The 24,773-nt window shown below is 36.0% G+C and overlaps 1 pseudogene; it reads left to right on the forward strand.

The window, feature by feature from the left end:
- The first annotated feature begins 2,337 nt into the window (after positions 1-2,337).
- The window catches only part of LOC100354498 (eukaryotic translation initiation factor 5 pseudogene), a 46,457-nt pseudogene continuing 24,021 nt past the window's right edge, over positions 2,338-24,773 (forward strand).

The raw sequence follows: 24,773 nt of genomic DNA on the forward strand, positions 1-24,773 counted from the left end.
ATGGCACAAATGGAGCACTATTATTATGAAATTAAAAGGAGATATTAGAGATATTGCCATGGTGGAAAAGATGGCCAAAAAGAGGCAGAGCTAGAATTATTTGGAGAAATCTGTGAAATTTGGGAATTGTCAGAGACATGAGACAGTTCTTCTGGTATTGTGAGGAGCCTTGTCAACCTGAGAGAGGTGGGTCCTGTGGTAGTAGACCTATATGAGGGAGATGTTACTAGTTTTAAGGAAGTAAAATGTACCTGAAGGGCATGCCTGTTGAGTTTGGCAGCAGTGAGGGTAGTCAATATCACCTGCTGCATTTTTTCTTTAGAAAACCTCATTTTATTTTACATAAACCCAGTCACTAGGTTGAAAAGTAGTATAGCTGGAAGGCAGAGAGTGTGTTTTGGGTAGGTGTGTGTCTGCATAGGTCCATAACTGAGAGTGTATTTCAGTAAGAGGAAGGAAAATGAGAGGAGGAGAAATAGCTTCAGAATGTTGTAGGAGAGAGAAGCTGGGTGAAAGAAGAGGTCTTCCATAGAGAATTTCAAATGGGCTAAGCATTAATGAATTCTGAGGAAGATATCTAATTCTTAACAGAACAAAAGGAAGTTTTATCAAGTCAAAGTAGACCTGGGTGGAGAGTTTAGTTAGAGCCTGTTTTAGAATTCCATTTATCCATTCTGCTTTTCCTGAAGAGGGGAGACATAGGGAATGTGAAAATGCCATGAGATATGAAAAGAGACAAATACTATTTGAATAATTTGAGAGGTAAACTTCCATCTGTTATCTGATTGAATAGAAGCCAGTAATTCAAATCTTGGGATGATGTCATTGAACAGTATACTGGAAACAGGGGAAGCTCTTTTATTTGTAGTAGGGAAAGCTTCCAGCCACCCCAGAAGGTGTCCACCATAACCAGAAGTTAACATGTTCACCAACCGGTGGCATATGAGTGAATTCAATTGTCCAGTCCTCCCCTGAGAGTGATCTGTGGGACTGGAGAGTGGTGAATGGGGGTGGCCTGATATTAGAGTTAGGGTTACTGGTTTGACAGATGCTACATGCCTAACATATATTACGCAGAGTTTCTCGAATGGGGGAGTTAGGTGTGTGATCTCAGGAAGTCAAAAAGAGAGTTTGGGATTGAGTGATAGAGTGGAGCTTTTTAGGATGGTAACTTGGAGAAAAGAAGGAAGTATTAGTTTTTCATCTAGAAACCACCATGAGTCCTTCCTAGATGCCCCTTGTTGTTGAAACTGACAGATTTCTACATCTGAATATACAGGAGCTAAGTTACAGAGAAAAGATGGGATGGTTTCCCCTTGGGCCCCTACTTTAGCTGTCAGATGGGCCTGATTGTTAGTTTCAGGTAGGTATTGTTTATCTTTCAGGTGGCCTTTGCAGTAAATAATAGCAGCTTTTGTTGGCAACTGGTCAACATCAAGAAGAGCTTTAATCAGCTTGCCATTTATGATAGGGGTCCCTTGAGCTGTCAGAAAGCCCCTTTCTTGCCATATCTGGGCATTGGAATGGATGATATCACAGGCATATTGGGAATCTGTGTATATATTAACTGTATTTTCTTTGGCTAAGGTGAAGGCTCTATTCATGGCCAAAAATTTGGCCTGTTGGGAAGTAGTGCCTTGAGGTAGGGGCCTAGCCTCTATGACCCTCTGGGGGGAAGTAGAGGAGGTATCTTCACAATACCCCTCAATTATTACATACCCAGCAGAAAAAGGGGGAGTTTCAGAGGCACTGCCATCAATGAAACAATCCATTGTTTCACTGTTTCATAGTCTAACTATACTTAGCACACCGGAAAGGAAGAGAGTATATTGCCTTTTTTTCAGACTGGAGTAATTGGGCAAGTGTCTGGCATCATGAGAAGTCCCAAGAAGGTTGACAGCAGCAGAAACTGGCTGACCTTCTTTTGAGATACCCTATAACCTTTTTAAGCTAGAAATTTCAAAAGATTAGTGGTATGTTGGAGATAGGTCTCTCAGAAAAGAGGGTAGAAACAGAAAGGAGACAGAATACAAACTCACAGCCAGACAAACTTTATTCAAATATAAATCTGCAGAGGTGAGTGACCAACTGCCAATGTGCACAGACTGAACACTTGGCAGAGGGCCCAAGTGTTGGGTGACCAACGGCCAGCATGCACACAGAATGAACATGTGGCAGAGGGCTCAGACCCCAGCAGGCTGGGCCTTTTTATCTTAGGTGGGCTAGGAGTATGGGTAGGGGTGGGAGGCAGTAGGATGAGGTGAATTCCTCCGTAAAGGTCTTTCAAGTTTGGTGTTCCATCCTGCTTCCAAACCTGGAGAAGAAAGTGGAAATGGCATGGAGACAATCAGGTATGGAACTGAATTGAGAGATCCCCTGTCCTTCTGCTCCAAAATGTTCAAGCTCCCCACTACCCCATCAGGAGATGGTATCTGTGTCCACTCCCTTTCAATATGGGAAGGCTTTCTGGCATGCTTTAGCCAGATTAGGATGATGCGCATTGTACAAGTTCTGAACCCTGGATCTAAAGAGATCTGGTATCTTCTCTCTTGTTCTTTTAGGGCCCTGAGCCACCAAGTAAATAAATCAATATTTGTAAACAACACACATGGAGACTCACACAGTGAAGAAGGAAAGAAAGGGGGAGGGGAGAGGGCGGAGGAGAGGGGGAGAGGGGGAGGGGGATAGGGAGGAGAAGGGAGAGGGGGAGGGAACACTATTCCAGGCATAGCAGCTGAGGTTCTTGACATTGCACCAAAGCCAAATATGATTATCTAGTCCCAGTCTAGCTTTCAAATGATGTCTTTCAATGAGTAATCCAGCAGATCTAGAAATTGCAAGGTGTCCAGCGCATAACAAATCTTCCCAGGCAGACAAATCAACCAATTCACAAGCTGTTATTGGAATTCCTCTCCCAGGTGAGGTTCCCCTGTCCCAACAGAGCGGGGCCGGGGAATTCATGCATCAGAGTTTGGGAGGGCTCCTTTTAGAGATACAGGATGTGGGGGTTAAAGGTTGAGGCAGGTCTGATCCTCATTGGTTGACCTTTAGGCACCCGTGGGGACCTTGACAAGGACTTCTCTTTCCTGAAAGTACGGGTAGGGACTCTCCATTCCTGGAAGTATAGGCCTTTTCTCCTTGCAGATCCCAATGCCACCAGAAGTCAACTTCCCGCTGACTCCAATCTAAAATACAGCATCATTAGCAAATAGTTTGTTCTGATTTTATCTGCTCGGCTTTACGGTGTTGTATCTATGTAATAAGAGTAAGAATATTCTAACAGTGAATATGGACTATATAAAGTTGCAAGACCACAAACTTTAAAGTATTAGTAGTTTATAAAATCAAAGACCTGTTTTTAAATCAGGCCAAATACCAAGGACCTATTTTTCAATCAGCCGGTTTTGGATTGGTTGAGTCTGGTCCTGTATCTACTCACCTTAGGACACAGGTTGAGATAGCCAGAATCATCTCAAAAGCTTTCAACTGCCATAGTAGAAGAAAAGTACGTAAGATCTTGCACTGCAGCTACAATGAAATGCCTTAGCACAGGTGTCATAAAAATCACTTCTGCCCATCAGTTAAAACTTGTCAGCTGACACACCTAAACTCAATGGGAGTAGAAAGTTCAACTCTTTCATGTAGCAAAAAAGCAAGAAGCCTGCAGTATTTGATGAACTATACTATGTCTGTGTGTCTACTTTAATGTGACATTTGTTTTTCATTGTGTTGCATTTTTATCAAAGTTGGAAAAGAAAAACAGTTCTAAGTCATATTTCTCATAGTGACTAGATGATATAGAGAGTACATTTTCAACTCTTCACATTTCTATTAAAATGCTTTCCAGGATGGATAGACTCCAGAGTTTTGAAATGCATCCATATAAACAACTACTTTTTGTGAATTCTCACTCCCGCATATTCAGCCAAATTATGGTACTTTTAAATTTTATGGTCAAGTAATTTGATGTTTTAAAAATTATGTTTTATTTTTATGTGTAAGTCCTTAAATATTAGTAAGTCAAGTATTTATTAGCTGTATATTTTTTTGATTTATCTATTTGGATTTTCCACTTTTGTACTATATTGCTTGTCAATTTCTTATTGGAGTTTTTATGTATCACAGATACTTATCTTTTGGTAGTAGTAATATATCCTCCCCATCTTTCTTTTATTGATACACATTTCCCTTTTTTTTTCTCAGAAAAGTTAAATGTATCAGCGTTTTCCTTTAGGATATGCTGTGGCTTTACAAATTTTGAAACTATATTAGTTGATGCATATTACTTGCACATTACAGAATTTTGTGGTGATATAACACTTGGTAATTACTTTTGCTTTAAAGGCTATTATACTGATATTAGCTTTACCACACTATCTATCTTTTGTGTAGTGTGATTTAAAGCATTGCAGGTATGTCGCCCATCTAGATTTCCACATGAGGAACATCAAGCCAATAAAATACACAATTGTGCTTTTAGGTAAATATTATTTGTAAATGACCATCATTTGCCTCATTTATATAATGTGAACTTTGACTATAATGATCTCTAATATCTTTTACCACACTGATAGTATATGATCTTCTACCTTTTCTATCTATAATTACACTATGCCAAAACTCTTCAATTATTTTAACTTATATTTTACTAGTATTTGAACATAATAAATGTCCGTAATTTCCAGGTAATTCCATATCTCCAGATGGAAAAGGAATCAGAAGCCCATGATATTCTTTTGAAACTACCGAGAAAACAGGCATTCTTTTTGTTCTGATTTTTACAATTCTGGCTTTCATTGTAGTTATACAAGGAAAATACTTGTTAGAATCTGCCTTGGATTTTTATCATTTTACTAAATCTATGGATTATAAAAATGGCTAAGTAGAAACAGAGACGAAGTTCAGCATGAGGGAAATAAGGGCAGGGAAGATACCTTTATCTCAGCAGGGGAGGGTAATTTACAATAATTTGTACACCGTTACCTGTATTCCTGCCAAGTACATTTCATTCAAAGGCTGCTGGCCAGCAGTCTTATCATCAACTATGACAGAACATAATAAATAAATATTAAATCTCTCATATCTAGCACAAAGTGTAGTATGAATTTAAAGCCAGAAAGGACAATAGAAGCCATCAATTCTAAAATCCTCATTTTCAGAATAGAAAATAGGCTCTAAAGAAAGAGTAGGTTACTATACTATTGTTTTTTAACACAGTATGCCTCTGATAAATATGTTTTGATTATTAATTTCCTCTACTTAGACCTGGACAAAGGTCATTATTTTATAATTTAGGCCAGTTTAGGTATACTCTGTTTTCACTACATTAGCCAAATTGAATATTTTATATTATAAGAATTTATTGTTGTTCATTATTTACAATATCTATAAATATATTTGCAAACAATTTAAGGAAGATTAAAAAATTATGTTGAGATACTGGAAATATTTTTGACTAAAAGACTTTAAAAATAACTTTTATTCAAACTTGGAAATGTTTTTCTTTATTCAACTGCTTTCCTCTCCCTGAAATTGGCAGATGTTAGATTATCATTGGCATGAATTATATGACTGAAGAATATTCATATTGCAAATATATCTATGTTGAACTCTCTCCAACTGGATTCTATCCAAAATGGCTCTTCATAACCATGTGTGGATTCAAGGATTTAGGGGGTACATATCACAGACATTGAGTCCTATGACTTGATGTGAACATTCCTAATAGTTTAAGAGATTTAGAATTATATAACATACAGAACTCTAAAAATTAAAAATAAATGTATTCCATGGAAGAAAATAATTACTGAAATGGAAACTTCTAGAAGTTTCTTCAGCTAGCCCTATTTTTGGTAGCACTTCAAACTGTTCTTTATGATCATATAGACAAAAAGTTCACAAGTGCTGTTCCAGGACCAGCACCATCAGCATTACCTGGGAACTTGTTAGTAAAACAAATTTTCAGCAATCCCAGAGTACTCAATAAGAAACTCTGAGTAGAAGGTAAGCAGATCCATCAACCTGCATTTGAATGATGTTCTGGATGATTTTGACACATGTTTGAGGTTAAGCACCATTAATCTTGATCATCTATGCACTCTCTGTCTGCATTTTTTTTTAAACAGGGAAAATGAAACACAAAGAGGTATGAGATCCTCTGGTCCTGAACATGCTGATCTTCTGGCTTTTCTTATGTTACATATGTACTCAACAACAGATCCAGATAAGATCACACATCCCCCAACTTATTTAAAATGCAAAAGTAAAATGACTACAAAAGATAAGTAAAAGAGACTTTGAAGATCAATGTGTTTGACGTATTTTGTGCTTCCATGTAATTCTTTTTAATTTAATAGTTAGTATTACCAAAATTGCTTATAGACATCTATCTTTTTTACTGAATTAGAAACCTTAGGAAGCAATGGATGATACTATTTTGATCACTATTAATTTTCCAATGTCTTCACAGTAATTTTAACATCCTAGCTACTTAATATCTATCTATTGACCAAAAGACAATTTCCTATATAAACATAAAAGATTTTCTAAAGATCTGGAGACAGATAATAATATTGAATTCCATTCTCATACTCTGTCTAATCTGGTGAACCTTTAATAAAACATCTCTAGCCTGTTGATTCTTATACATACATAAAATTACTGGCTTTGACAGAGTCACTGCAAGGTAGAGAGTTGATTTCTATTTAGAAATATGTTTTGAAATTTCTCAAAATAGAAAAAAAAATATGACACTGATTTATCTCTGACTTACAGAGACTCCTGGAACAAATAAAAAATATGTTTCTATAATAAAATAAAAGTTTAGGAGACAGAATAATCAATTTTTAATTTCTAAGTACACACCTCTGTTTATTTAACTAAAGACATTTACAAAAATGTATCTTCTCCTTTACAAGTTAAGTCAGCTATAATTCATCTTGACACTAATTTAAATGTACACACACAAATATCCATCATAAGTGATATTATTTGGATTTATTAAGGCCATATCCCTACCCCTACTGCCCAAAATCAGAGGTTTACAAAATTTCATAGAAAAATCATTTATTTTTATGAAGACATAAAAATAAGCCTTTTGGGAAAAACATTTAGCATGTGGTGATACTCTTCTTGGGATAACCAAGTTCAAGTCCCAGTTTCACTTCCTATTCCAGCTTCCTTGTAATGCAAACCCTGGAAGACAGCTATGATGGCTCAAGTAATTGGATCCCTGTCACCCATGTTGGAGACCCAGATTGAGTCCCTGGCTCCCAGCTCCAGCCCCAGCCATTTTAGGCATTTGGGGATTGACCAAGTCAAGAGAACTCTACATATCTGTTTCTTTATTCCCCTCTCTGCTCCCTCTCCCTCTCCTTCTCCTTTTCCCACCCTCCCAGTCTGAAGCAAATTAAAAAAATAATAATAATAATAAGGCTTTAAATGTAAAACAAATCATCACCATTTAGACAGCATAAAAATAAGGGCAAGACTATCTTACACTTTATCTCAGTAGAGGAGTTCTGTAGACAGATATCTATATTCAAATTCTACCTCTGATATGTACCAGTTGTGTGACCTTAGACATGTACCTACTTTATCTGCTCTGTGAAATGTTACATAATAATAGTACCTTCCTTGTAAGGGTAAGAGGATTCAATGCATTGTTAAATGTAAAGCAGTTAGACATAAATATTAGACTTTTTTAATTTTCAAAAACAAATTTATCTTTTCATTCAATTTTCCAAAAACTTTTGGAGATAATCTTGCATTTTTATATAAACTTTCAATATTTAATTTTGGTTACCTAAAAACCTTTTATTTAAGGTATAAAAACCCCATGCATTTCCTATATACAAATTTAGGAACATAGTGATTCTTAAATGTTAGTTATTATTTTAGAGAACAGGAACTTAACCAGGTGCTGTATATTTAGTAATATGCTCTGAATATTAAAAATAAATGGGCTAAAAAGAAGCTACTTCAAGTAACTTGAGAATAATGTTGCAAATATAGAATATCCAACCCTCTGATGTCTCCAGTGAACATCTTGTGAGTTCCACCTAAACTCACAAAATCCAGTTCAATTAAATGATATCTCATTAGTGAAAGTACTTTGGAAATGGAAATTCAGTCCAGAGATGAAAGGTAATGACAAAATAACAAATCTCCAAATGCTTTACATGGCCTGCAAGGCTCTTCTCTGCCTGCCCAGCCTCTTCCCTTGCTTCTCCTTGTTTCTCTCACTAGACAGGCCTTCAATGGGCCTGTGTACATGTTATTCCTTCTTGTTCTTGGATAGCTGCTTTCCAACCAATGTCCTAATCACTAATGGTTCATCCTTCACATTTTACTTAAACCACACTTACACAGAAAATATTCTTTAAATCAGGAAAGAGGTAAATAAGTAAGTTTCCTTTTAAATGCTAGTACATTAACAATACATTAACAGTAGTGACATTTAGGTTATAATTATAGTGAAACATATATTCAGTTTCTGTCTATAGTGTCAGATCTCAAGCTCCCAAAAGTGAGATCACTGCCTACTTTGTCCTACATATAGCAGGAATTATTTAAAAAAATATTAACTGATAGGGCCAGCACTGTGGCGCAGTAGGTTAATTCTCCACCTGCAGCACCGGCATCCTATGTCAGCGACGGTTCTAGTCCCAGCTGCTCTTCTTCTGATGATCCAGCTCTGTGCTCTGGCCTGGGAAAGCAGTAGAAGATGGCTCAAGTCTTTGGGCCCTACACACACATGGGAGACCAGAAGAAGCGCCTGGCTCCTGGCTTTGTTTAGGCACAGCTCCGGCTGTTGTGGCCATTTGGGGAGTGAAACAGTGGACAGAAGACCTTTCTCTCTGTCTCTCTCTCTCTCTCTCACTGTCTGTAACTCTAACTATATTAACTGAATTAGCCATCTGTTTAATCTGGTAATGAGTAAAATAAAGGTTATAAAGGGATTTTTAAAAAGCTAGATTCCCTGTGTTCCCCAACACAATCTCTATTTTATTGACACAATGTGGATTTGTTTTCTTTTCCTGTATCCTTGTTTGCCTCGAAATATTGTTTTTAAAAACATTATTATTAAATTATTTTTAGAGTAAAAAATAACCCACTAGTACCCATTCTCATCAAACCCTAGTGGAAATCTTTCAACTACACAAGACCCACAACACTCAGCAAATGTAGCAACTGCCAAAGAACAGAACTAGGATCCAGGTAATGACTTCTAGTTGGATTCTTTTTAGTTTGATAACAATGTTGGCAATCTGGATTTTGTCCAAATTCTGAAGAAAGAGCAAGAACATTTGAAATATTATCTTAGGCCCAATGACTCTCTCACAAGGGACACAAAATCATTTATTTAAGAAAGGGCAGAGTGTATATTTCATCCTCAGAAAACCTTACAATAACAAGATTTAACGTGAATATGGTGAGAGTTGATGTACCTGGGGAAGTAATATAAAGGAGAGCTTTTCAATTGCTGTAAAAACTTGTGAATGATATCAAAGAATAAAGTCAGGTGTTAGTAACAGGAACCAATTGGTAGGAATTAGCCATAAGGCAGTACAGAGTCTGCAGAAAGTCAATTAGGAAACCCTGCAGAGCTCCAGGGAAGAGGGTTTCCCTGAGCTGAGCTCTGCAGCCACTCTTCCTATCCAATTAAGCTGTGTATCAATCGACACCTCTGTGTCTGCTCTCCCGTCTGCATCTTGATTTTCTAAAGCATCCTCCATCTCTCTGATGTCTACACTTTGCAAAGTGTCAGTGCAGTAGAAGATCGTGGTAAAGGATGAAGGGAGATGAGGGCAGGAACAAATGTTTAGCTATTGAGGTGGCCAAGGAAAAGGCCAAAAGAAAAAGCATCAGGGGCACCTTTGTTGTGCAGTGGGTTAAGCCACTGGCTGCAATGCCAGCATCCCATATAGGTGCCTGTTTGTGTTCCAATTGCTCGACTTTTGATCCATTTCCTGGGTAAAGCAGCACAGGATGGTGAAGTGTTTGGGTCCCTTTCACACAAGAGAGACCCAGATAAAGCTGCTGGTTCCTAGCTTCAACCTGGCCCAGCGCTGGCCATTGCAGCCATCTGGGTAGCGAAGCAACAGATAAAATATCCCTCTCTCTCTCTCCCTCTCCCCTCCCTCCCTCCCCCTCTCTTCTTCTTTCTCTCTCTTTCCCTCTCTCCCTGTAACTCTGATTTTCAAAATAAATAAATAAATATTTTAAAAAAATAATCCAGCCTTTTACTCTGATAGTTTTCACTTCTTATAATGGCCTAAAAATAACTCCTACACAATTTCATCACTCATCCTGTAGTCCTTCCCTCTGATTCTATTTTCTTCTTTATTCCCACCTCACCTGGTCTTCTGAATGGATAGAAATCTGGATATAAAGACTCAGCTTGATCTTAACTACCCAAAAGACTTGTTAGAACACAGATTGTGGGGTCCCCATTGTTTCTAGTTCCGTAGTCTCAGGAGGGGGAATCTAATTGTTTCCTTTTCTAGCAAATACCAGGTATTACCAAAGAAGTATACTTAGAACCATACTTTGGAAATGATTGGATTCTAAAGATGCAAAGATTCAGGTAAAAGAGACACAATAGTTATATTTTTACCACCAAGCCTGGTAGAGAGGAGAGAGAGAGGACAGACAGATAAAACAGTTCAACACATCTACAAAGTATATCCAGGAAAGAACTGTGGTTGTGGCTGCTGGCATATAGGAGTTAACAGAAATCAAATAGATAAGAAGCCTTCCCAAAAAACCTAGGATCATTTTACAGGCAAATAAATCACAATATTGAACTGTTAAAAGTAATATGGTTGTGCAATTAATTAAATCCTGCCTTTGTGGCTTCAATCAACTGTGTGGAAATATCCCCCTATTCTCTAAGGCAGGTCTGTCTTCATGCCCTGCTAGTGAAGCAATGTCCCTAGGAAATCAGATCCATGGGTCAACATGAAACACAAATTGCAGATACCCTCCCATGTATCTAAATGGGACCTTCGCAAGATCAGTGTGAAGTTATTTCAAAGTTACCGAGGACTAGTGACCACCAGGAGACTCTCACTCTCATCAGTTCTGAATGGGAGTTTTTATTATATTTATTTTCACATCTGATCCAGCATTGTGTGTTAGTTGTGTTTGCAGAAGATTATTTACCTTTTTAATTCAAGTCTCTAAATTAGCAGTTTTGCATCCAAAATCCTTGTAGCCTTTCTGTGTCAGGGAAACACTGAGCAGTTTCACAGTGTAAGGGAGAATAAGCCACACATACTGGGATGTTTTGCCAAACATTTCAAGACTTCTGCCCTTTCAGATGGAATTGGGCATCTCTACCCATACCTTGTACTTAGGTATGTCCATGTGATTTGTTTTGGCCTATGAAGGACAATGTTTTTTGCTTACACTGAGGGGGTAGGGAAGGAGTGTACAATATCTCTCTGTCTCCTATATCGACGGCAATGTTTGAAAGAGTGCCTGTTCCATCACCCTGCGCCAATGCATGACTGTTCTCAGAATCTTTGTCAATCACACTGGACACATAGCACAGGAGAAGTAAACATCTGTTTTGGAATCACTGAGATATGGGGTTCAGTTTTTACCTCAGCATCATCTTGTTTTGATTTTTTTATTTTCATTTACAAATTAGCTAACGTGAAATTTTTCAGAAAATATCTATTACCTTTTATACCTTTCTTAGTACTGAGAACTAAAATTACAAACTTGAAATATATTTCTAAATATATAACAGTTGTGGAATATTGACCAAAATGCTTTTCTACTTACTGTTCTCTTCTCTGTTCAATGAGGAGATGGACCCAGAAAAATCTATGAATCCAGAGGAGAAAAATTAATCTATAGTATTTCAAGTATAGGCTTCCCACATTGCGTGTTTGAGTACCCAGTTCAATTCCCTGCTGTGAAGATAATTCACATATACCAGTAGGAATTGAAACAAGGAAGTTCAGGAGGGTCATTTAAATGTTTCATTGTGCAATGTCTTGTTGTAGTTCAGCCCACTGTGAAAATGAAAAGATAAAAGAATCTCTGAAGAGTTCTGGGGTTCCACAAATCGCTTTAGTATTAATGGAATGGCAGTAAAATTGGACTAGAGTAGAGAATCATGAGTTCTATGCAACTGTTTTATCTCAGATCTTTGATCCACATGCATAAAAAGAGAACTTAGTAGTTCCCATTATTAAACATCATCCGTCAAACTAGAACTAAGTGTTAGTGACTTTTCATTTTATATATGGTATCAGTTCTACCATGAGGGCTATATCCTTATGACTTCATTACCTCCCAAGGCTTTACCTTCTAATACCATCACATTGCAGATTAGGATTTCAAAATAAGAATTTGAAGAGGACACACACATTCAGCCCATGACAGAAGAAAAGGGAATGAAAGGAAAAGCAAGGTAAAAAGATTACCAAAGGCATATGGGATAAAAATTAAATTAGTCCAGTGATAATTAGCATAAAAGATCCCAAACTAGATTAGATATAACTGGCACATGGAGAATCACTCTATTAGTACTGCTAATACTAACTGGGAAATAACAGTAATACTGTACTGTCCTTTAAGATCTCCAGAAAAATCACGGAAGTAAATCTCACATATTTTGAAAAAATTATTTATATTAACTATAGTCTCTATTTAAAAGAAATAGTTAGGATTTTTTGTTTTTGTTCAATACTTCTAGAGAAGGAATTTTTTTGTTTGTTTGTTTGTTTGTTTGACAGGCAGAGTGGACAGTGAGAGAGAGAGAGAGATAGAGAGAAAGGTCTTCCTTTTCCATTGGTTCACCCCACAATGGCCGCTGCGGCTGGCGCGCAGAGGACAGCGCACCGTGCTGATCCGAAGCCAGGAGCCAGGTACTTCTGGTCTCCCATGCGGGTGCAGGGCCCAAGGACTTGGTCCATCCTCCACTGCACTCCTGGGCCACAGCAGAGAGCTGGGCTGGAAGAGGAGCAACTGGGACAGAATCCAGCACCCTGACCAGGAATAGAACCTGGGGTGCCGGCGCCGCAGGCAGAGGATTACCCTATTGAGCCTCGGCACCAGCAGAGAGGGAAGTTTTTTAAATTTTCTAGGGAAAAGACTTCCCACCCTGAATCCCTAGTCCTATTTCTTAGGAGCAACAAAACTTCAGAACTTGTGAATGTTCCCATTTTTTTCTGTGTAGCAAAAAATTCATCACTAAATTAACATTCATTGCATACCATAAATCTCAGTGTGAAAGACAGAATTTAAACAGAATAAAGTTTCTGATTTTCATTGTGCCTTTCTTTTAGTTCACATTAGCTCATAACTTGCAGAAATGTTTCTTTAAATTTAGTACATCATTATAGCTATTCTGGAGATGCTTTATGATATAGAAGAAATGAGCTCTGTTTTATTACATGAAATCTGCAAAAACTGAATGTTATTCAAAATATTGAGAGAGATGAGTAAGACTCATGTGTGCATTTGAACTTCATAGCTTTTTTGTTTAAACTTCTGTAAAAAGGATAGAGCTAAAACAATAGTTTATATAGAAATAATTTCTTTAGATCATATTTACATTACTTAAAAGTTTTCATTACTACTGTATATAGTAGTATAAAGTATAAGCATAATGATATTCATCACATTTAATAATGACATTGTTTTAAAAACTTTCCTCATGACCTTTGTAATTAACTAATCCCCTTTATAAACTCTTAGTTGATAGATCATAGATCTTATTTTCCCTCTTTGGTTTCACTTTTTCAAATCTTAATACTTATATAACCATACAACGGATAACCTTTTGTAAACATTTTGTTTCAAAAAGTACATTACTGTTGAGATTCATCTATGTTGTTTACATATCAATAGTCCATTGTTTTTATTACTGAATAATAATTCATTTTATAAATTACTAAAATAGGTTTATTCATTCACCAGTCTAAGGGTGTTTGAGGTGTTCCTAACTTGTCACAATTATGCCTATGAACATTTATGGCTATAACCAAACACAGGTTCTGTTGCAGAAAAATATTTCCCTATCTCTCTGACAGAAAGATTAGAGGCAGACTACTAATGATAAGAGTATGCTTAACTTAGAAAACTGCTGATAGTTTGCCAAGGTGGTTATGCTAATTTACATTTTCATTCTCAATAAATGAAAGCTTCAGTTGCTCTATATTCTTGACAACAGGTGGAATTGTCAGGTTTTTTGTATTTGTGTTTCTTTTATATTTATATATTTTATTTAAGTTATACAAATTTCATATATTTCCTTTACACCATTTTAGGAACATAATGGCGCTTTCCTCCCAATTCTCCTTCCCATCCATACTCCAACCAATCCTTCCCATCCCACTTAGATTCCCACTCTTATTTTTATAATGATCTTTTTCCAGTAAACTTAATGATCATATAGCTGACTCTATTCTAAGTAAAAGAGTTCAACAAATAGTATAAAGAGAAATTAAAACAAAACACTGCTCTTCAACAAAATAGACCAGGGCTATAAACAATCTTTGCTTCTCAAGATGTCTATTCACTCCATAAATTATATTTCAGGTACTCTATTAGTTACCTCAGAGCAGGGAGAACATATAATATCTGTCTTTTAGAGACTGATTTATTTCACCAACTATGATGGTTTCCAGTCGCAACCATCTTGTTGCAAAAGACAGGATTTCACTACTTTTTTACAGCTGAGTAGTACCATAGAGTGTGTGTGTGTGTGTATCATAATTTCTTTACGCAGTCATAAGTTAATGGACATCTGGGTTGATTCCATTTCTTAGCAACTGTGAATTATGCTGCAATGAACATGGGGGTACAGATAACTTGTTCATATGCAGGTAAATTCCCAGGAGTGGGAAGGCTGGATCGTATGGCAGGTCTGTATTGAGATTTCTGAGTACCTCCACACTGTCTTCCACAATGGTTGCACCAGTTAACATTTCCACCAACAGTGTACTGGGGTATCCTTTTGCCCACATCCTCTCCAGCATTTGTCAACTACTGTGTGGGCCATTCTAAATGCAGTGAGGTGAAATGTCAGTGTGCTTTTGATTTGCATTTCCTTGGTAACTAGTGATCATGAGCATTTTCTGAACTGTCTATTGGCCATTTCAGTTTCTTCTCTTGAAAAATTCCTGGTCAACTCCTTTGCCCATTTATGTACTGGATTGTTTGATTGTTGTTGCATTTCTTGATCTCTTTATAGATTCTAAATATTACCCTTTTATCAGTTGCATAGTTTGCAGATATTTTCCCCCATTCTGTCAGTTGCCTCTTCACATTTCTGAGTGTTTCCATTGCAGTGCAGAAGCTTCTCAGCTTGATGTAAAACCATTTGTCAATTTTAATTTTGATCGTTGGTGCACCTGGGGTCTTTCCCAAGAAGTCTTTGCCTGTTCCAATGTCTTCCAGAGTTTCCCCAATGTTCTCTAATGGTTTGATTATACTGGGTTATAGATTTAGGTCTTTGATTCATTTTGAATGGATTTTTTGTAAGGTGTAAGCTACATGTCTAGTTTCATATTTCTACATGTAGAGATCCAGTTTCTGCAGCACCATTGTTAAAGAGACTGCCGTTCCTGGAGGTATTGATTTTAGCTTCTTTGTCAAATATAAGTTGGTTGTAGCTGCATGGATTGATTGCTGGAGTTTCTATTCTGTTCCACTGGTCTACAAGTCTGTTTTTGTGCCAGGACCAGGCTGTTTCAATTATAACTTCTTTGTAATATGTCTTGAGATCAGGTATTGTGATGCCTCCAGCTTTGCTTTTGTTGTACAATATTGCTTTAGCTATTTGGAGTGTCTTGTGTTTCCTTATGAGTTTTAGCATCATTTTTCTAGATATGTAAAGAATGTCATTGGTATTTTGATTGGTATCATATTGACTCTCTAAATTGCTTTCAGCAGACATTATGGTGATGTTGGTTCTTCCAATCCATGAACATGGAAGATTTTTCCATTTTTTAATGGCTGCTATTTCTTTCTTTAGTGTTTTGTAATTTTCACCATAGAGATCTTTAACATCCTTAGTTAAATTTATTCCAAGGTCTTTGATTCTTTATGGAGCAACTATGAAAGTGAAAAATTTTAAAAGTTCTTTATCAGGAATGACCTTGTCTTTGTATACAAAGTCTGTTAGTTTTTCCATGTTGATTTTATATCTTTCCACTTTACCAAACTCTTGTATGAGTTCCAGTAGTCTCTCAGTGGAGTTTTTTTTGGATGTCCCATATAAAGGATCATGTCATCTGCAAATAATATTTTGAGTTCCTCCTTTTCAATTTATATCACTTTGATTTCCCTTTCTTGCCTAATGGCTCTGGCTAAATACCCTTGGACTATATTAAATAGCAGTGGTGAGAGTGGGCATCTTTTTCTGGTTCTGAATCTTAAGGGGAAGGCTTACATCTTTCCCCATTCATTAGAATGCTTGCTGTGGGCTTGGCATAAATTGCCTTGATTGTGTTGAGGGATGTTCCTTCTATACCCAAGTTTCTTAAGGTTTTCATCAGGAAAGGATGTTGTATTTTATCAAATTCTTTCTCTGTATCTATTGAGATAATCGTATGTTTTTTGTCCTTCAGTTTGTTAATGTGATGTCTCACATTGATGTGTGAATGTTGAACCATCCCTGCATATCAAGGGTAAATCTCACTTGGTCCGGGTGAATGATCATTCTGATGTTTTGTTGGAGTAGTAACATTTTGTTGAGGGTTTTTGCATCTATGTTCATCAGGAATATTGGTCTATAGTTCTCTTTTACATCTTTTTCTGGCTTAGGAATTAAGGTGATGTAGACTTTATAGAAGGAGTTTGGGAGCTGTCCATCCCTTTCTTCTTTTTTTCCATAAATAGTTTTCATATTTTCAGGTTTTTTTTGTATTATTTGTATCGAAAGCTTTTATTTGATAAATATAAATTTCATAAGTACAACTTTTGAAATATAGCAGTTTTTCCCCCATATCCACCCTCCCACCCCCAAACCATCCCACCTCCTACTCCCTCTCTCACCCCTTTCTTCATTAAGATTCATTTTTAATTATCTGTATATACAGAAGATCAACTCTATACTAGGTAAAGAGTCGATCCCTTTCAATTATTGTGGATAGCTTGAGAAAAATCGGAATTAGTTCTTCTTTAAATGTCTGGTAAAATTCAGCAGAGAAGACATATGGACTTGGGCTTTTCTTTGTTGGGAGGATCTTTATTACTGATTCAATCTCCATCATAGTTACTGGTCTGTTTAGATTTTCTATGTCTTCATAACTCAACTTTGGTAGATTTAATGTCTTAAGAATCTATGCATTTCTTCTAGGTTTCCCTTTTTTTGGCATAGAGCTCTTTGTAGTAATTCCTGATTATTTTTATTTCGGTGGTAGCTGTTGTTGCATTTCCTTTTTCATCCTGATTTTGTTGATTTGGGTATTCTTTCTCTCTTTTTTTTTTGGTTAGTTGTGTCAATAGTGTTTCAATTTTGTTTATTTTTTCGAAAAAAACAGATCTTCACTTCACTGATTTTTTTTATTATATTTTGGTTTCAATTTTGTCTCTCCCTTGTATAATGTTAATTATTTCTTTCCTCCAACTAGTTTTTAGTTGGGTTTGTTATTGTTTTTATAGGTCCTTGAGATGCACTGATAGCTCATTTATTTGGTACCTTTCCAAATCCTTCATATAGACACCAATTGCTATAAACTTCCCTCTTAATACTATTTTTGCTGTATCTCACAAATTTTGATATGATATACTGTCATTTTCATTTGTTTCCAAAAACATTTAGATTTCTTCCTTGACCCACTACTCATTCAGGAACATGTTTTTCTGTCTCCATGTGTCTGCATATAATCTAGAGATTCTTGAGTTGTTCTACCTTCATTCCATTGTGGTCAGAGAAGATGCATGGTATGATTGTGATTTTTTTTTTTTAGTTTAGTGAGACTTGCTTTCTGGCCTAGTGTATTTTATTCTAGATAAACTTCCATGCACTAATGAAAAGATGTATATTCTGCAACTGTGGGGGGAAAGATTCTGTAGATATCTGTTAGGTCCTTTTGGTCTACAGTGTCAATTAACTCTGTTGTTTCCTTGCCAATTTTGTCTGGTTGATCTGTCCATGCTGAAAGTGGAGTACTGAAGCCCCCGTTACTACTGTATTGGAGTCTACATCTCCCTTTAGATAGTTTACATTTCTTTTAAATTGCCAGGTGCTCTGTAATTAAGTTCATAGTCATGTATTCCTGTTGAATTTATCCCTTACTCATTAAATACTGTCCTTCTTCATTTCTTTTAACAGTTTCCATGTTAAAGTCTGATATTTAGATAGCAACACCTGCCGCTTTTTGCTTTCAGTTAGCATGGAATATCTTGTTTCCATCCTCTCACTTTCAGTCTGTATGTATCTTTGTTGGTGAGATGTGTTTCTTGTAGGCAACTAATAGGTCTTTTTTTTTTCAACCCACTCAGCCAGTTTGTGTCTTTTAACTGAAGAGTTGAGATCATTTACATTCAAGGTAACTATTGAAAAGTAATGACTTGGCCCTGCCATTATTCCATAAATATTCCTATTGTTTTTTTGGATTTCTGTTGTACTTCTACTGGGGAATGTTTTGCCTTATCACCCTTTCATAATGATGTCTATATTTCTATGTATCTATGTAGCACCTCCTTAAGCATTTGTTTAAGGCTGGATGAGTGACAATAAATTCTTTCAATTTCTGTTTGTTACAGAAGGTCTTTATTTCATCTTCATTCATAAATGAGAGTTTTGTAGGATACTGTATTCTAGGTTGACAGTTCTTTTTTTCTTTTAAGACTTGGACTATATCTCACCATTCCCTTCTAGACTGCAGGGTTTCTGATAAGAAGTCAGCTGTGAGTCTAAATTGAGAACCTCTTAAAGTAATCTGGCATTTCTCTCATGCTCATTTTAGAACTTTTTCTTGATGTTTTCCTGTGGAAAGCTTGACTAATAATGGGTCGTGGTGAAGATCTTTTCTACCTATGTCTGTTAGGAGTTCTATGTGCTTCCTCTACTTGGTCATTCCTTTCTTTCTCAAAATTCTGGAAGTTTCCTTATTATTTCACTAAATAGGACTTTTAGTCAATTCTCTTTCCACACCTCAGGAATCCAGACTCATATGATGTATCCCATAAATCTCCAACACTATTTTTAAATTTTCTATTTTCTTTTTTTTGTTGTTGTTGTTCTGATTGTAAGATTTCCAAAGATATGTTTTCTAGATCAGATATTCTTTCTTCTGCTTACCGAGTCTGCTGTCAAGATTTTCCACCACATTTTTATTTGATCTATTGAGTTCTTTATTTCTAATGTTTCCTTTTGATTTCTCCTCAAAAATCTCAATTTTATAGGAAAAATTTTCATTCATGTCATGTATGCATTTTCTTTATAGACACGACCAATTGTCTCAAACTGCTGTGAATGCCCCTGCCTACAGTCCCATCTAACCACTGTGTGTGCACAGAAGAGCAGGAGCAGCTGCTACCTGTTTATGTCTGAAATGGCACCTCCCTTCTCACAGCTAGCCACAGGGTGCTGGTGAGGAGGGGGAAGAAGTGGAGAGATGCACCACTTTTTTTTCCCCCCCTCACTGAGTGAGAAGTCACCCTGAGGGTTCTGGGCCAGATTGAAACATGATGCAGTCTACGAGGTTCTCTCTCCAGCTGTATCAGCAATAGCATGGACCAGTGCAATCTGACCTCACCTTGCTATCCCGTGTGGGTGCTGGGTTCTTTTTTGTATATGGGCTCCATGTTCCATGCTTGTTGCTCCACATCTGCTTCTTCCATTCAGGTCCAGACCATTTCCACTGCTTTTGCAAAACCTCCCAATACAGATTTCCATGCACCTTTTCCCTGAGGATGTACCTTCTTGACTTTTTCTGCTACATTCATAGAGCCTAGAGGAGACCTTTCTGTTGCTATTCTGCGATCTTGCCTCCTCTCTCATTTTGTATCTATAGTCACTCCAATAGGTGTAGAGTCATGTCTCATTGTAGTTATAACATGCATTTTCCTAATATACAAAATATTTACATATTTTCATATAGTTGTCATCTTTTTTTGTTTGATAGAATACTTAAAAATTTTGGTCAGTTTTAAATGCTTTAAAAATATTTTAAAGTAGCAGGAGTTGTTTATGTATTATAGATAAAATAACCTTTTCATGTAGGTAATCTGTAAATATTGTTCCTATATGGAACTTGAATTTGGATTGACTTAACATGGTCTTTATAAAAAGATACCAATAATTTTGATAAAATCAAATTTGTTTTTATGTGACTTTCTAGAAATTGCATGCTTTTAAGATTTATATTAAGGTATATGATTAATTTCTAACAACTTTTGCTAGGTTAAGGAAAATACAGGCTGAAGTCTGTCTGTTACATGTGGCTATCCAGTTGCTCCAGCACCATCTGCAGAATACATTACCATTTCTTCATTGAATTGGTGATCCAACTTTGTTAAACATCATTTGATCACATGAATGTCTCTCTCTAAACTTCTTATTTTTTCTCAATGATTGATATGTTTATATGTTTACAAAAATATCATCTTGATTACTGCAGGTTTACAGTAAGTCTTCAACTCTTTGTGAGCACTCAAATTTTTGTCTCATTTTTGCTTTAAGCTTATTTTCATTTTCAAAATAGGCTTGGTTATCCTAAGTGTTTTGATTTTCCATTAAATTTGTAGATTATTGTCAATTTCTGTAAAATACATTCTGAAATTCTAATTAGTGTAGCACTGCATCTATAGATCAATTTGGAAGTAATTAATATTTTCATTGAGCCTTTCATCTATGTGGATACTGTGCATTTGTAATATTCTTTGAGTTGTGTCAGAAAGTTTTGTATTATAATCATTATATCCTATTATGTAATTTAAAGATCCATTTTATTTTTATTTTCTACTTGAGAGGTTAGAAAAAGACAGACTGACAGAACTTCCATTCACTGGTTCACTCCCCAAGAGTACATAGCAGCTATGGCTGACTTGAGGCTGAAGGCAGATGCTGGGTAGACAATCCAAGCCCCTTCCTGTACTAGAAGGAAGCTGGAGCCCAAAGCTAGAACTGATAATCAAATTTAGTCACTCCAATGTGTGATGCACACATATTAATGGAGAGGAGTGAAACAAGATTTATAACTAAATACCCAAGGATATGTCCTCCACACAATTTTTATCATCTCTATATATTTACTTTCACAATAAGATAACCATGTGATATTAATCTTTCTCATTTTATTTCATTTGGAATAACAATATCCAATTCCATCCATTTTGTTGCAAATGTCAGGATTTCATTTTTCATGGCTGAGTAATATTCCCTCGTGTATATATAATACATTTTCTTTATCCAGTCATCTAAGATCATTCCATATCATTCTATTGTGAATTGATCTGCTACAAACCTGGGAGTACAGGTGTCTGTATATATACTGATTTCATTTCTTTTGGATATATTCTAAGAAGTGCTATGGGTGGGTCCTACAATGAATTTATTTTTAGCTTTCTGAGGAATTTCCATATTGTTTTCCATAATGGTTATATTAATTTGTATTTCTAACAACATTGTATTGGGGTACTTTTTTTCTACAAATTCATGGATATTGATTTTTTTTTTATTTTGAATTGATAGCCATCCTAATGGGAGTGAGATGACACCTCATTGTGGCTTTTATTTGCATTTCCCTGATGGCTAGTGATCCTGAGAATTTTTTGAATTGTTTGTTGGCCATTTGAATTTCATCCTTTGAAAAACCCAGGTTCATATCCTTTGTTGACTTCTTAATTGGGTGATTTATTTACACTTATAGAGTTTTTTGCGTTTCTTGTATATTCTGGATATCTATCCTCTATGAGATGAATAGCTCACAAACAGTTTGCCCCTATTCTGTCAGTTTCTCATGTTTTGTTAATCATTTCCATTGCTGTGTAGAAGCTTCTCAGCTTCATGTAACTCTATTTGTCTATTTTTGCTTTTATTGTCTGTGTTTCTGGGGTCTTATCCATGAAGTTTTTGCATAGGCCAATGTCTTGCAGCAATTCCCCTATGTTTTCCTCTGGTAATTTGACGGCTTCATTTCTAAAGTTTAGATGCTTAGTCCATTGTGAGTTGATTTTTGTATAGCATGTTTTGTTTCAAACTTCTGCATATGGAAATGCAGTTTTCCTGACACCATTTGTTGAAGAGACTGTCCTTTATCCAATGCTTTCACCTCATTTGTCAAAGATTAGTTGGTTGTAGAAATATTAGTGAGTTTCTGGGGTTTCTATTCTGTTCCACTGACCTATTTTTATGCCTGTACCAGTATGCTTTGATAATAACAGCCCTGTAGTATGTCTTAACATCTAACATTGTGATTCCTCCAGCTTTTATAGTTTAAGATTGCTTTCTGTGTTCAGGGTCTTTTTGTTTCCATATGAATTTTAGAATTGTTTTCCTAGTTCTGTGAAGAATGTCCTTGGAATTTTGATTGACATCACATTGAATCTGTGAATTGCTTTGTGTATTATAGACATTTTGGTGATATTAATACTTCATCTGTGGACATTGAAGATTCTCCCATTTTTTGTGTGTCTTCTATTTCTCTCATTAATGTTTTCTAAAATGGCTTGAAGAGATCTTTCACTTCTGTGATAGGTTAAACCTATCACAAGGTATTTAAATATTTTTGTAACTATTGTAAATGAGACTGATCTTGTAAACTATTTCTCAGCCAGAAGATTGCTGTTGTATAAGAAGGCTATTAATTTTGGGGTGCTGATTTTGTAGCCTGCAACTTTGCCAATTCTCTTATGAATTTTAATAATGTTTTAGTGGAGTCTATTAGTTCCTCCCTAATAAAAGATCATGTAATTTGCAAACAGGGGTAATTAACTTCTTCCTTTCTAATTTGTTTCCCTTTGATTTATTTTTCTTCCCTAATGGCTCTGGTTAAAGTTTCCAGAATTATATTGCATAATAGTAGTAAGGCTAGTCATTCTTTTCTGATTCTGGATTTTAATGGAAATGCTTCCAACATTTCTCCATTGAATGTGATGCTGGTTATAGGTTTGTCATATATTGCCTTTATTGTGTTGAGGTTTGTTCCTTCTGTACTTAATTTTTTAAAAAAAATTTTAATCATGAAAGGATGTTGTATTTTATCAAATGCTTTCTCTGCATCTGTTGATATACTCATATGGTTTTACCCTTCATTTACTTGATGTGATGCATCACACTTACTGATTTGTATATGTTGAACAATACCTGCATCCCTGGGAAAAATCCAACTTGTTCAGGATGGATTACCTTTTTTATTTATTTTTGATTCAATTTCCTAGTATATTGTTGAGCATTTTTGAATATGTGTTTATTTTGGATATTGGTCTATAGTACTCTCATTCCGTTGTTCTTTGTCTAGTTTTGGAACTAAGATAATGTTGGGTTCATATAATGAGTTTGAATTGTTTTGAATAGCTTTTCAATTGTTTTGAAAAGTTAAAGAATACAAACATTTTTCAAAATACTATTTTATTTACATTTATGGGAATTGTCTATAGTTTACTTCAAAAACATTTGTTGTTTCTAACATATTTTGTTTTTTAGATTATTTATTTATTTGAAAAGTGGCTAGAGATATAGAGACATACAGATAGACAGAGATCTCCCATTCACTGGTTTACTTCCCAAATGCCCACATCAGCCGCAGCTAGGCTAGAATTAAGTCAGGAGCCAAAGATTCAATTCTGGTCTCCTACATATGTGGCAGGGACCTGAATACTTGAACCACTGCCTATTTGTTTCAGAGTGTGCATTATAGGAAACTGGAATCTAGAGAGACTCAATCCCAGGCATCCTAAAGGGATTTGTAGGTACCTCAAATGGAATCTTGGCTACTATACCAAATAATCACTCCTATTTCTCCTGATATATTTTGGTATTGGAGTAATATGGAACTCAAAAGGAGTTGCACAGTGTTTTATCTTTTTTCTACTTACTAAAAAACTTTATGTATACTTAGAAATTTATTCTTTAAATATTTGACTGGATTCAACAATAAAGGTATTTGGACCTATATTTTAATTTCTGAAAATGTAGTCAATAATGAGTTTTTCTTTTTTTTACATTTTTACTTATTTATTTGCTAATGGAAAGTGCTTACACTTTACTTTTTTTTTTTAATGCAAAAGCAAGAGGGTTTTTATTTCTTTTTAAATATATTTTTTTAATCAAGTACTTCTGGCTTATCCACACAGCCCAATATTTTAATAAGCATTTAAATACATAGTATAGGGCCAGCACCGTGGCGCAGTAGGTTAATCCTCCATCTGCTGTGTCAGCTTCCCATATGAGCACAGGTTCTAGTCCTGGCTGCTCCTCTTCCAATCCAGCTCTCTGCTATAGTCTGGGAAAGCAGTGGAAGATGGCCCAAATCCTTGGGACCCTGCACCCACATGAAAGACCAGGAAGAAGCACCTGTCTCCTGGCATAGCTCCGGCTATTGCGGCCATTTGCGGGGTAAACCAACGGAAAAGGAAGACCTTTCTCTCTGTCTCTCCATCTGTCTATAACTCTACCTCTCAAATAAATAAATAAAATATTTAAAAAAATACATAGTATAAGTATAGAGCCATGAGACTGATGGAGCTGTTTAAGTAACAAAGAATTCTACACAGTCAAGTGAGTAGTAATCATCACGAGTCTTTTCTAGGGATGCTACAATGGTTAAGGACAGTCTTGAAATGTCTCTTTTGTAATT

This window comes from Oryctolagus cuniculus, chromosome 1, assembly GCF_964237555.1.
Source record: "Oryctolagus cuniculus chromosome 1, mOryCun1.1, whole genome shotgun sequence".
Taxonomy (NCBI): domain Eukaryota; kingdom Metazoa; phylum Chordata; class Mammalia; order Lagomorpha; family Leporidae; genus Oryctolagus; species Oryctolagus cuniculus.